The following is a 15,502-nucleotide window of genomic DNA, read 5'->3' as shown; positions in this document are numbered from 1 at the left end:
TGGGCCTGCCAGACGATTCACCTGTGCGCCTCTGGTGTTTGAGCCCCGGCAGAGAGGTGGAATCGGCAATGGCTCAAGTAAAAACACAGTATACCGTAGTTATGGGGGACTTGAATGCTAAAGTTCGCAAGAATAAGGCTGGAGCCAAGGAAGTTGGGAACTATGGTCTGGGAGAGAGAGAGAGGATAACTTTAATGAAAATCAGCGATGTTAGCCGAGCCGTCGGGCTGGCCTGCTACGCTAGATGAGAGAAGAAAAAAAAGAGAAAAAAATGTAAAAAAGAAATGATGTCATTTGATGCGGCCAAAATTTTTCAATCCCAAACTCTCTCCAGTTCTGTCCTCAAAAGAAACTCCAAAAGAGCTTTCATTGCATGCGCAGCCTGACTGGGACCCGACCATGGACCCAAAACAGACCTCAGCTCACGTCCCGCACCAAGCTGCCTGCACAAAGATGATATGAGTTTCTGTCCGTGCACGGTGTACTTTGGACACACGCATATAAAATGATGGCTGTCTTCTCGTGAGTCACATTTGGAACAAAGAGGTGAAGATGCCTGCTGTATTTTGTACAGGTAATGTAGAAATAGCAGGCGGGACCTACTAGTTGAGTTTGCAGAACGGAATAACCTATGCATAATGAATGCCTTCCTCTGTAAACGGGAGAGCCGGAAGTGGGCGCGGAGGAGCCCGAATGGGGACCATAAAAATCAAACAGACTTCATATTATGCGATACCCTGGCGTCGTGAAGGATTGGGAAATGCTCGGAAGGGTAAGGTGTAGTGACCATCCTATGGTAAGATCTCGAATCAAGCTAGATTTGAGGAGGTACCGTAACAAGCTAGTACGAAGGAAGCCGAATAATGAGCTAACAGTAAGGCTTAAAGTAGAGGAATTCGAATCGCGCTGCAGAACCGATACTCAGCTCTTACCGAGGAAGCCGAGCTTACGACACAGGAAGCCAGCGACAACCTTACACGCATTATCACGGAGTGTGCAGTAGAAGTCGGTGGCACGATGGCTAGACAGGATACTGGTAAACTTTCCCAGGAGGTGAAAGATCTAATTAGGAAACGGCAAACCATGGCAATCTCCACCCCAGCTGACAGAATAGTACTAACGGAGCTTTCTAAGTTAATAAGTGTAAGACAGCTGACATACGGAAGTATAATATGGAGAAGATCGAATACTCTGTAAAGAACGGAGGTAGCCTGAAAGCAGAAAGGGGCGTCTTGGCGTGGGGAATAATCAGATGTATGCACTTAAAGACAAGCAAGGCAATGTCATCCCAAATAAGAATAAAATAGTCACAGTGGCCGAGGAGTTCTATAGGGATCTGTACAGCAGCCAGGACATCCAGAATAATGCCGAACGAGAAAGTAGTTCAGAGGAGTTAGACATCCCACCAGTAACTGCAGAAGAAGTAAGAAAGGCTTTGAAAGAAATGAAAGGGGGCAAAGCACCTGGTGAGGATCAGATAACAGGAGACCACTTGAAGGATGGCGGAAAAATTGTACTTGAAAAACTGGCAAAACTGTATACGCAATGTCTAATGACGGCAAATGTACCGGGATCGTGGAAGAACGCGAATATCATCCTAATTAATAAGAAAGGTGACATCGAGGACTTCAAAAATTACAGGCCGATCAGCTTACTGTCAGTCGTCTACAAGGTACTTACCAAGGTAATCGCTAACCGAATTTCTGCAACCTTAAATTTCCGTCAACCTAAAGAACAAGCAGGGTTCCGTAAAAGTTATTTAACAATGGACAATATTCACACGATGAGTCAGGCGATAGAGAAGTGCGCTGAGTATACTGAACCCCTATATATAGCCTTCATAGATTATGACAAAGCATTTGACTCGGTCGAAACCCTTGCAGTCATTCAGGCATTACGGAACCAGGCGGTAGAGGAGCATTATGTAAGAACACTGGAGGATATCTACAATGGGTCCACAGCTGCATCATCCTCCATAAAGAGAGCAGTAAAATACCTATAAGGAAGGGTGTCAGACGAGGAGACGCAATCTCTCCAATAAAATTGACAGCATGTTTACAAGAAGTATCTAGAACGTTGGATCGGGAACAGGTGGGAGTAAGGGTTAATGGAGAATACCTCAGTAACCTCAGTTATGCTGGTGGCGTGGCCTTGCTAAGTTACTCGGTGGACGATTTGCAAAGCATGGTTTTCGCACTGGGAGAACAGAGTAGAACCGTGGGCCTGAAAATTTATATGCAGAAAACCATAGTAATCGTCAATAACCTCGGGACAGCACAGCAGTTTGGGATAGGGAGCGAGATAGTGGAAGTGGTAAGCGAATATATCTATATAGGCCAAGTTGTGACCCCGGATCCCAACCATGGGGCAGAGATAATTAGAAGGATGAGAATGGGGTGGAGTGCATACGGCAGACATGCTCAGATAATGAATACCAGCCTACCGTTGTACCTGAAGAAGAAAGTGTATGACAGCTGCATCTTACTGGTACTCACCTATGGGGCGGAAACTTGGAGGCTCACTAAGAGGGTTCAACTTAAATTGAGAACGACTCAGCGGGCAATGAAGTGGTAATGATAGATGTAACCTTGAGGGACAAGAAGAGAGCGGAGTGGGGCAGGGAACCAAGGCGTGTTAAGGACATATTAGTAGAAATTAAGAAGAAATGGATGTCGGCAGGGCATGTAACGCGAAGGCAAGATAACCGTTGGTCGTTGAGGGTAACAGAGTTGGTCCCTAGAGAAGGCAAGCGTTGCAGGGGGCGGCGGCAGAAAGTTAGACGGGCAGATGAGATCAAGAAGTTTGCGGGGATAAATTGTTCACAGTTGGCGCAGGACCCGGGTAATTAGAGTATAATGGGAGGGGCCTTTGCCCTGCAGTGGGCGTAGATAGGCTGCGGATGGGGATGATGAGAGAGGTCTAGTTGATGCGTAGGTCCAAGGTCTCCCGGCCCTTGCCATCAGACACCGCCGTGTCATTCATAATCATGGCAATGGGGCTGCCATACCAGTGTGACGCCTCTACACAACCCGGCAAGACAAAATTTTTATCGGCAACGCTGAACAGCCGGTCTGGCCTGCTCTTACGTCCCCGTCGACCCACCACGACCACTTGCCCGTCTCTACCATGACCGACTGTTCTCAGACGTGCCAGCCACTTCCAGTCTTAATAGTACTGGCTTACCATTCCAGTACTCGTAATGCATTCGTACGCCTGACTTTATGTGGGTAGCCTTTCAGTTTATCTTCGTTTCTCCTCTGGCTTTATTTCTGTACTTAGTCTGTGTCTATACAGCGTTTGTGAACCTGTAGCGTGGGGCTGGTGGCTTTTTTCGTGAGGTTCAGGCCGCCATTGATAAGAATACCACTTGTGTCACTTCTTTTAAACAGTAAAATTCCCGTAATTCAATTGCATGTTTTTACAGTCGGTCAGAAAATTATCTATTACACTATTTCTCAGCACTTTGCTTCAGCGACGAGTTAGAAACGTTTGAGTCCCTCAGCTATGTGCAAAAACAGTCCACACTATCTTTTTAAACACGATTATCTTTTGGGAAACGCAAGTGCCAAAATTGTGTGTATGTATGTATGTGTGTATGTACTTATGCATTGTATGTGTGTATGTACGTATTTATTGCACGTATGTATTCATACATACAGGCATGCATGTATGTATGTGTGTATGTATGCATGCATACATACATGCATGTATAAATGCATGTAGTTATGTATGCATGTACGCATGTAATTATGTACGTAGGTAAGTATGTACGCATCATGTATGTATGTCCGTATGTATGTATGTACGAATGCATAATATGTATCTATATGTATGTACTTATATATGTACATATGTATGTATGGAGGCATGTAATTATGTACGTACGTATGTATGTAGGTATGTAAGAATGAATGTATGAACGTATGTATTGCAATGAAATAGTAAGCTTGAATGGAAAAATAAACAAGAGGCTATGCGTAATTTCCGATGCAAAATTTCTCTTTATAATACCTTCCAACGAAATATCTACAGGCTTTTACTTCCCAGCGGTAACCAAAAATTTTCCCGGTTCAGGATAGGTATATAGAGCCAAAATAATACGTTTCGTGCAGCGGCATTTTCTCTTGCTGTTCTATTGCGACCGCGATACACGCCTGCCATTCCGGATTTATACCTGCGTTGGTATGAACCGTCTTTTCAACCAGTACAAAGAAAAATTAGTAGCCATTCCACCGTGCGAAGGTACATTACCAGCGAAGCTATTTAGAACCCGAGCTATAGAGACGCAGCAGAATTAAGGCCAGAAGTACCAGAAAATTTTATTTCTCCCGAGCGTAGATGACTGTTATACGGGAGAGATTTCCTTCTCATGATACTATGTGCAACCATAGGAATAAACTTTGACGGGATTCGACGCGGTGAAGAAAAGTTTCCGAGAGAAAGCTAGTTTTTTAGCTAAAGTGAGAAGTGAACTGTCTGGATTCAGCACCTTCCTGTGTCATTTGGCACGCGCCCTTGTACTCTTTCCCCTACCTCCTCCGACACCTCCTCCCCCCCTGAACGAACTAGCAACTGGAAACGTTTATTGCGGAAGCGTCAGAAGGGCTAGCTTGACCGTGGCTGATCCTGCAAGCGCTTTTCCCCTTTCCTCCTCTCTGCTACCCTAGTATTACAACGAACGCGCTATTAGGCGCCTTCACTGCATAAACCGTCAGCACCACGAATGGCTTTGATTGGTAGCCTAAGCGTGCTCGCTGGCGCTTCTATAGGCGCCATGAAACCACACGTGGCGCTTGCTTGACCTTGAGCACGCGAGGCGGTTGCTTGAAGGTCAGAGTTACGCTACCAGGCGTTTTGTTGATTTCTACCTGTGGCATCAGCGGACTTGTAGATTTCTACCTGCGCGAACAACTGCCCTGCGGCGGAGTGGACTACATTTTATTCCGGAAGGGGCCCGCCACTACCCAACCGGTTATACTCACGTGGTAACGGAAGACACCTATGCCTCTTTATTCAATGCCTTCACCCAACGGGGGCTGTTTATACAGGGGGTCCACTAGTTGGAAACGACCGGCCTAGCATTCAGTGGCTGCGCCTGGTCTGACGTGTATACTGCCTGAAGGGCTAGAGTGGCGTATCCATATCTTTTAGTCTTTATTCTTTCTCTGTCTTTAACACTCTCCTCAATCCTTTCCCTCAGCCTCCCCGCCCTAGGTTGTATGCAGGTAAGCTTCCTGCCGAGCTTAATAAAATCCCCGATACTCTTAGTTTCCTTTTTTCTTTCTGTAAAGCCCAAAATACAACAACCTAAAGTAATAAGTTTCGCATCAAAAACACTGAGGCTTCGGGCGTCGAGCGTTGACCCTATCGGGTTGGAGCCGATTACTCACCGACTACACCACCACGGCAAGAAAGCGAGTGTACACAGTGTTGAGCTGGATCTAGGAGCAGCGCTCATTCCTACAGCCGCAGGCGCAGCAGGTGCATGCTGTGCTGTGGGTGGGAAATTCAAAAGCACTGAAAGCCGAAACATTGGCATTGAGCTTAAGAGGTTGGTGCAAAAAAATGCGTTTTCGCCCCGTATACCATGGTTGCCCTTGCGGAACCGAGTGTGATTTTTCACTGACCCTTCAAGTTATTGCGGCAATCCAACCTTCTGACCAAGTACAACCTCAAGGGAGGGTGCGTGCTCCGTGGGTTGACTTCTTCCTTATCCGAAGTAGAAAGCATATCATTCGTTGGTGATGACGCACAAGGTGTACATCTTTTCACATGCTTAGTGTTGCAACTTGCCATTTTACAAGGCAAAATGTGCGGTTAAGAATCCCTATAAGCATGCACAACGCCATCAGAGCTTTGGTTGGCAGTGGGGAAAACGACCGCGTCGAACCCGCAATTGTCCCAAGATTCCCTTTTGAGAGGAATGATTAGAGCGTGTGTTGTTTGTTGCCGTTGTTGTTCCTTAGGGTATCGCACATACTCAATCGGGGCATGGGCCAACTGCATTGCTTGGGAAAGAGAAAGATTTTTATCTAATTACGGAGCACTGTACTAAGATAATTTTATAAGGTTAGAAAGCAATATGGATTATAAATTACGAAAGGAAATAACTGAAAATTTTAAAGCTTAAAGGGACACTGAAGTGAATTTGTCAAGCTCCCGTTTTTGCTTGCACTGTGTAGACTGGCTCAAATTAGCACACTTTTCATCGTTTTTACGATTGACAAATCGGTAATTATTTTACAAAGCGCGAAAGAAGAAAAACTACCATGCGCGGTTTGCGGCGGCCGCACCAACTAAAGCTGTGACGTTAGGAGGAGCGGGCACCGTGATTGGACGATGCCCAAGGTGAGCAACCAAACAAGTTTCGGTTTCGGTTTCGGTTCTGTAAAACACAACCGGTGGCGTTGTTGGATGGGCATTCTCAATGACTCAGTAATCATCGTACCGCGCTTCTGCCATGTTGTCAGCTGTAAAAATGCATAAAGATAAGCCTCCTAGGACGGCTTGGAATCGTAGCATTCACTAGCCAAAACCTACGCAGTGCATGAACGCCCTCCGCGTACCCGTAGACGCCCAAATGTCATGCGCTTTTCCCCCATAATTGGAGCTTGCCTCCCTCATGCCTGTATCGTAAAAAGCGTGTTCGCACCAGGCCAAGGGTCTGTTCATTCTGGCCTGTGCCCACTGCCTGCAAGCAGTCGGTGCTTATGGCAACAGCACGCCAACGAGAACTCGCTAGCGCGCCAGTGCCAGCCTGCGCGCGTTTTGTGAACTAGTTCGTGTAGCCATGAACGTTGCGGCCCAAAAAAAGGTGACCTCAATATAGAAAACATCGGCGGAAAAAAAAAAGTTAACTTACAAAAAAAAAAAACCACGAACCCGCGGGGATTCGAACTCGTGACTTGCAAAACATTTGCGCTGACATTCCCAGCGCCCCAGACTACTGAGCCACGGAGCGGGACGCGAAGGCCTTGCTAATATAGGGCATATATTGTACAACCGGTTTACACTTTTATTTAGTTTTGGCATTTCAAGCAGCTTAGGTGACTATTTGTTGCACTGCGATCGTGCAGTAAGCGTCGCCCGAGTTTCCACAGTAGCTCACGTCTAGCAATTGCATTTCGTAGACGGAAAAGCATTCGCAGATGCGTAGTCGTGCTGCTGACCGCTGTGCTTGTTCGCCCAGCGCAAAAAAGTGCTTCCCGCGCCCTAGTTTTACGCTGTACGGTAAAAATATCAGTTGATTTTATTTCCTTAGTACCTATATTGACTTCGCTGACTCTTCTCCCGCCTTCAAGAGGCCTTATATTTTCCTACTGGCGTACCAGTCAGCGAAGCGTCGCATGTGCGCTTGTGCAGCACTTGTGTGAAGCGAACTTGACTTGGAGGTAGATACAGTGTACAAACAAACCAAGTAAAGAAAGGCACATTCTTCCATTCACAAACGTGTCCTGGCTTCGTTTCAACTAAGCGAACGAATTGCGATCAAGCAATTTTTTTAACGTCCTTGATTGCGACGACCTGCCGGCGGCCGGCGGACGAAACGCTGGGCCGACTGACTCTGTCGGCCGGGGAGCCGTGCAGTAGCGCAGCCGTGGCGCAGCCAATTGCCAGCTCATCCCCTCCTGACGTCACACGAAAACGCCACAGAAAATGGGCGAGCGTAAAGAGAGGAGGACAGCATTTTCGAATTAGTTTTTCTACTAAATAAAATCGCGTAAACGCGCCTAGAGTGGTGGAAACATGGCCTGGGGACTCCGGACTACAATTTGCGCTAGTAATCCCGCAATGTTTACATATCACTTCAGTGTCACTTTAAGTAAATATTGCAACTTATATAGAGAATCGATTTGTATTCTCACTAAATGTCCAGAGGGCCGAGCAAACATCCTGGTGACCGAATTCCGTTTCAGAAGTTCCGCATGAAACTAATGCCTGCACTGACATGGCAAACCCAAGGCTACGCAGCGGCACTTCAATGAGCTGGTACATGAGTCTGGTAAAACGTCGACAGGATAGAAGGAAATGGTCGACAGACTCTTCTTCATTGCAGCAACTACACTGAGGTGTTACAGGTAGACGAGACCTATATACATACCTGTTTAGCTGAAGAAGTCGACAGCGAGAAGCCGTTTGTAGGACCTCTAGGTACAAGCTACGGGGTTAAAGAAAATATATGGCTTCCGTAACTTTCAGTCGCACATTGCAGCGAATAACTGCCGCCATGTCCATCAGAGCTAGTCAAACCTAGCCGTGCGCCAACAAAAGCACAAGCTGCTGCACCGGCTGCCGCGTAGCTTTAATGACACCATTGGTCAGGTTCCTTTAGCGTATATAGATACATGATGAAGTTCAAGCGACGTACTCTTCCGATAGCAGATATCGCTGCAAAAACAATCATACGAAATCGTACCGAAATACAGCTTACCGGCTCGTAGATAAACATTCATCCCTTAAAGGAGTACTGACACCAAATTTTGATACCTAAAAAATGATATAATTGTTTTCAGTAGTTTGTACAGATGCCTCACAGAAATTTTTGCAGCGATCCGAGGCCGGAATGACATCTAAAATCGATTTTGATTGTCCAGGCCGCGAGCTTCCACAAATCGGCAGCACTAGCGCAATCGCTATCGGCGTGACGAAACATTGGCCTACGTGTCTGGCCGGTTCAGGGTGACGTCATATAGTCGTTTTCAGAACCGGAAACGATATCCTGCGCTGCTGTTGTCGGTGGTATTCGTTTGGGCAGGAGACGTGGGCGTAGCTGTGTGAGCAATGCTTGTAAACGTTGCGTGTTCGACGTCTTTGCTCTTCAGTTCGTTGCCGACGCATGGTGTTCGGCACTGGTGCCGAAAACGGCGTGGTGCGCGATGTCGACGGGCACCGCGGCGATGCGGCGGTGCGCGTCGCCGAGCTCGCCCAAGTTGTGCTATGGCAAGCTCGCGGTATGCGAAGTACTGCTCGTGGAAGCCTGCCCGAGCGAATCGACGACGACGCCAATGTGCATTTTTTTCCACGCGACGACATGCAGCGCTAAATGTGGACTTCGTGGAGTTCGTGCACGCCGGCGGCCGCAAGAACTGTCGCCCAAGCCAGCGGGCTCGGGGTTGCACACGTCACCTTGGGTGTTGGGAACTTAGTATCGTGGCGACTATTTGATCGCTGGTATCTGTACAACTGCGAATGACCATCCCTTACACAACTTTTCACCACACTATCATCCCCTTTTTCGCATATGAAGCTTTATTTTGGCAATAATTTCCGTTTCTGCGATCGGTGACCAAGACATCTGCCGCGGCCTGTTTTGATTCTAGCGCGCAGGTGGCGCCATCTTTCGGCCGCTCGCCGCACCGTGGTGCCGACAGTGCTGGGTCGGAGCGCCGAACCTCCGCTGCTGGTCAGCGTAGGCTTACCATCGCGGCAAATATCTGAACGCCACTTTTAAATTCAGCGCTGATAACAACTCCTAGCACAATTTTCAACACACTAACATCTAGTTTCTCGCATGTAGAGCTTCTTTTTCGTGATCAGATTGATTAGAAGAGTGGCGACAAGCTGTTGCTATCACGGTCTGCGCCGGTTCGAGCCGCAGTGATATTAAAAAACGGACGACGGCAAAGACATCGCCGGCCCAATCGCCTGGCCAAATAAAGTTGTTCTGTCTGTCGGGTGGCAGTGACTCATCCGAGTCTGAAGATTCAGACGACATGTCGACTGCGCGGGCGAGTCGCAGACCATGTGCAATCGTAGCAGACGATGCGGCGAACGCATGGAGGAAAGAAAAACGTCCCTGACGTCACGAGTGAGACCGTGACGTAAGGCTGCCCGCTTGCAGGCTGGCCTTCGAACGGCCATTTTCCCGCGCGGCGACCAAATTTGAAATTGGTTGCAATAAACGTGCTATAATTAATTCTGTGTTGGCGGCTGACGGCTTTCGGTTCGATTTTCGTAATTACTGGGCCAATAGGTATTCTTTACAGCATAAAAACTGAAAGCGAGAAATTTCGTGTCAGTACTCCTTTAACAGACAGGAACAAGTGATGTCATCAAAGGCAACGAAATGTGGCATAGTCAATGGAAGAAGTGGCATTATTTCAAAATTTATCCGCCTCTGTATGATGCTGTCAGTGACTTCTCACCCCTATAGTGTCCAATATCACGTTCTTACAAAACATTTTAGTTGCCAGACGAAATTATAAACGGTTATATTTTGCATGTTTTATTTCCAGACGGTATTGTCCGTCTGCCGTTCGACACAACGTCCCTTTTAGCCAAGCTATACACCACCGACTTCCGCCACCAGAACTTCACCTCTCTTTTCTTCCTATCCTTCCTATCGAATCATCCTTCCTTCTATCGTTCTATCATCCTTCCTTCTATAATCCTTCCATCTATCCTTCCTATCGAATCATCCTACCTATCCTTCCTATCGAAGTTATCCCTCCTATCGAATCAAATGTCTCGCTTGCTTAACAGCTTTGGCTCATCCTTCCTTCTATCCTTCCTTCTATCCCTATGAATCATCCTGCCTTCTATCCTTCTATCCTTCCTATCAAATCATCCTACCTATCCTTCCTATCGAAGCTATCCTTCCTATCGAATCAAATGTCTCGCTCGCTTAACAGCTTTGGCTCCCTCATTAAGAAGCCTCAGCGGGTTCCAAGACTGGCCTAGATGTTCCTTGCCCGTAGGGGTACGCCAGTCAAATTCTTTTCCCTTGTTCACGGTGAACCGATGCACCGTAGGGGACCACGCTTTGGGCTTAGGTGCGACGGCTGATAGTTTTTTCTCCGTTGTATAATTGCTGGAGCATTGAGACGGATAAGGGAGCATGAACGCATTGTTCGTAGACGGGCTCTCTGGTTCACTAAAGGCGAATGTAGGAGCAACTGTCCTGCCCGTAGCCATTTTAATAAATTCCTCTACGTTTAATGTTGCGGCCTCAGGGGCATGAGCTTTATTCCTAGATTTAGTAAGGAATTCGGGCATGCCCCTCATGGCGGCTGCAGTGATGGCGTTGGGGCCGTTGTTTCTAGCGGTGCCGTTGCCGTCTTCCATGCCCAGTTCCAGACCCGCACTGCCGTCCTCTTGACTGCGCCCGTCGGCTTCGCGCACAGGGCAAACCAGGGCGACGGACGCCGCCACCGCAGCGTCACCACGATGGCCGAGACTTGAACGATCCACGTGGTAGGCCTGTGGTGCGGCAGAAATGTTGCGTTAGAGCTTTTCCAGGAATGTATTTTTTGGCTAAAAATTTGGGCGCACCATGTATAATAAAGTTGCGTCTTCCGTTATGCTTTGGTGTGAACTCTGCTTACCCAATTTACAGATTTAAAAAAAGCCGCGCGATCAAAACGTACAAATGTTAGAAAGGCAGAGGCATTAGGCAGGCTAAGCATAGTGGCGCTTTAATTAAGGACTCCGACCTAATTTCACACTGTTACTATTTAAGAGCATTCAGGATTTTTATTTACATGGGTGATTCATACAGCGCACTAAGACAAAACTTTTTCTAGGCGTGGTTAACTAAGTTCCCGGCCAGGTGCCTTCCATTCAGCACTGGCTGGATGGAACTATCACTAAGCTACAGAGGGTTTCGCTTTTTACGCACTGCTTTTTGCATTACATTTACGGTGCCGCCCCATTTATTAGTATTCTTTTAGTACAAATGCCGGCAAAATAAAGGCCAGCCACCTTTGCAAAAGAGAGATTTGATGGGGTTCTCCTTTCTGTCCTTAATGTCTAAACTCCGCATTCCGTACTACGGCCACCTGAAAAGTTACGTTCACCGAGGAAATATGTTCCGAACACAACAAGGCCTAAAAAACATAGCAGTAAACGTTAACACTACACAAAATTTCAAAAACCTGAGAAAGTATGTTATCGCAATGTAAGCAGTCTTCTAATGCGATGCATTTAGAATTCCTGAAATAGAGGTGAAATAAAGATTAGATAACTTCAATACTACTTTAAAGTGGACCTAAAAGGCGTTTTGAGCACAATAAATGAACTAGCGCAATTTTTAGATTGCGTCGTCAACGTCATCTGTGCCAAGTATTACTCTTTTACGCGCAGCGGAAAGCTCAAACTTTCGTTGAAAAGTTTGTCGCCCTTTTCTCACCCTTCTCTTCTTGTTTTTGGACGCCGCCACCTTCACATGTCTAGGTCATCGATTCCCAGGTGTGCGTCATAAAGTAGACATCCTGCTATTGGGCGTATTTTTCATGCACTTCCGGCAAAGAGATCTGTCGTCTGCTCAGCGTCAGCTCACCGGATGATCTGCCAGCGGAGTGCCGGAGTGCTTGGACATTTTACGACTTTCCAAACAAGTCTAAAGAAGCGCTTAACCGTTTGTATTGAATGCAACACGGCACTAACACGACATGAATATTGTCCTACGTGAGTACGTTCCATAAAGAAAGCGTTGAAGCCCCGTGGCACCTCTTTCGTGCAATCGCAGTGAACGCCCTGAGCCGAATGCCTGGGTTTGACGCATACATTTTATTTAACTTCAAAACAATCCAGAGATGCGTTTCGAACGAACACAACGTTGCAACATGCGCGGAAAGTCTGAACCGCGATTGACAGACGATCGGCTGCCTCCTCCTGCCCGTCGTAAATTCGGCACTCACCCCGCGCGCGGTTTGCGAGGACGAACACCAAGTCACTTAACTCTGGCGCACAAGCCGATGGCTTTTAGCCACGTACACTGCACATACCCCATGCGAGGTTGAGTCGTACGTCGCTCGAGAAAGATAATCCAGACCATGGGAAGCACTATCCACCCGCAGAAGCACAACATCGCATTTCATCGCGAAACAAACGCGTCCACAACACACACCCCATCGCCTCCTGTAATGCCAAACGCATCGCGCACTTCGCAATTGGAGTGAGTGGTACTCCTGCAGTGCCCACATGTCGCAAGGAGGGGCCCCGAGCTGAACCGGGATCACGTAACCGTAACTGACTTCGAGAGCGGTTTGGGCCTTGTTGCCAAGGCAACCGATGTTTGAGATTGTCAAAGACATGGCGCTCGCGCCAGCAATAGAAAGGTCAGAGCCGCGGCGAAGCATGTTTTGCCAACGTTGCCGCTGTCCACCACGCGTTGCCCCAATCTGAACTGGTTACATGATTTAAGAGCTGGGAAGGCTACCGATCGGGGGAGAGTGGCCAGAGTAGAAGGAGAGGGCTTGGTTGGCCGGTCCGGGCTGATGCGTTTGGCATTGTAAAACTACAGGAGGCGATGCACACATACACACACGGCGCTTTTTGGATAAACCGTGCGTGGTGCATCAAAGGGAACGAGCGCACTATCCTCCCCGTGCGGCTGCGAGTTCGCCGCCGATAAAAAGTTACGCGCCGCCGATAGCAACTGCAGCAACGTACACCGCGAAAGGGCAAGGTCAGGCCACACATATGCGGCCAGGTCTTTCGTTCGCTTTCCCAGCCTTGAGCGGAGTGCGGGATCCTTGGTGTCAACAAAGATGAAAAAGCCAAAAGAGCTTGCCCGTACCAGGCGGCAGTCTGAGGAGCGCAATAGCGGGCGGAGCATCATGGGAGGGAAGGCTTACGCGCCGTCAACAGCGAAGAAAAAGTTGAAAGGAGGAGGAATTGCGGGGCGACGATAACGCGCGGTTTTTGATTTACGATTTCTCAGCTAATACTCATCGCTTTAACAAAATTCTTGCGGGAGGGGATTGCTAATACATTGCTTTATTTGGTTACATGTACATCCATGCATCGGCTGAAGGTATTTCGGGACCCCTTTAAGGGGACACAGAAGGCAAATAGCAAGTTCGGCTCTGACGGAAGTTCAACTGCCCCGGAGCCGTCTCAGCATTCATTTGAACGCGAAAGATGCTTCAATTGCCGAGAAATTCCCAATTGAAAAACGCATTTCATTCCTCGAGCCATTTTATGACGTTAAGCGTGACGTCAACGGTTGCCGGAAGCGAGTAAGGCAGCGGTGCGGTCTAACAAGAAAACAAAAATGTCTCGAGCCCACCATCGCGGCCGCAGGAGCCACTGGTCGCACACTCGGTGCATACGACAAAAAAACTTGCGCGCACCACATTTACATTAACTGTCACTCTCTGTGCGTAAATCCTGGTGCCTTACGGGATGCGAGATGGTGAATAAACGATGTGAATGTGTCGCGAGGCCTTTTACTTTACTTGCAAAATGTCTAGCGGGTAGCGCAACCTCAGCGATAACAAGAGGGGCGCTCTTTGGATTTGCATTCTCGTTATGGATAGTCAGAGTTTTAGTCGCTTCGATGCACTCGAAGCGTGGCGCCATCTGTTTGTTTCACTTGTAACAGCGTGCAATGCGAATTTTTGTCCGTCGCGATATGGTAATGTTTATTGCGCCATCTGTTGAATGTTTTGCGGAGCGATTTGGCTATTAGCCCATCTGCCAGAAGTGTGCCTAGAGCTTTTACAAGCGCCCAAGCCGTTCTTACGAAAAGGCTTGACGCCAGTATGGCATGAAAAACGTGCATAAGATGGCACAAATATCATTTTACCTAAGTATGCACCGTAGTGGAAGCATAGCAGCACACAACGCCCTGAATCAAAAGACCCAGTTTGACGCACACATTTAATTCAACGTCAAAATAATCAAGAAATGCTTGTGCACACTTGCGCAAACTTTGCATGCCCAATGCGGTGTTGAATACTTGCTAGTGGTAATTCCGACATAGTCAACACCGTTCGACCCGCGCGAGCACGCCGTCGAATTTTACAGCGAGGCAAACGCGACCACAACACATACAGCTTCGGCCGCCGTGGGCCTCGATGCAAAACTTCTTTCAGGCCGACAGCGCTAAGTGAGGGAGCTAAAAACTTGTTCTATTAGACGCAAATTACTGTCCCCACCATAGCCGAACTGGGAGAGCCCGACGCGCTACCTGCCGCCAAGATATACACAAGGAGATAACCGGCGTAAATTCGCCTGACCTGCAATAACCATCGCAACCACCACCGCAAACGGCGCCACGGCTTGGCAGCTTGCGAATGTAGCCACGGCTTGAATTCATCGTCATCATCATCATCACCAGCCTATCTACGTCCACTGCAGGGCAAAAGCCTCTCCCATTAATCTCCAATTACCCCGGTCCAGGGCAAAGGCCAATTTATCCCCGCAGACTTCTTGATCTTATCTGCCAATATAACTTTCTGCCGTCCTCAGCAACGCTTGACTTCTCTAAGGATCCACTTTGTTACCCTTAATGAGCAACTGCTACCTTGCCTTCGCATTACATGTCCTGCCCACGTCCATTTCTTCTTCTTAATTTCTACTATGTCTTTAACACGCGTTAGTTACCTGGTCCTGTCCGCTTTATTCTTGTCCCATGTTACACCTAACATCTTCCGTTCCATTCCTCGCTGAGTCATCCTCAATTTAAGTTGAACCGTCTAAGTGAGCCTCCATGTTTCTGCTCCCTAGGAGAGTACCAGTAAGATGCAGCTGTCAGATACTTTCGTCGTCAGGGACA

Source organism: Haemaphysalis longicornis, unplaced genomic scaffold (assembly GCF_048455015.1).
Source record: "Haemaphysalis longicornis isolate Haplotype H1 unplaced genomic scaffold, Haemaphysalis longicornis Haplotype H1 scaffold_10, whole genome shotgun sequence".
NCBI lineage: Eukaryota > Metazoa > Arthropoda > Arachnida > Ixodida > Ixodidae > Haemaphysalis > Haemaphysalis longicornis.
Note: the sequence above shows the minus strand (reverse complement) of the source record.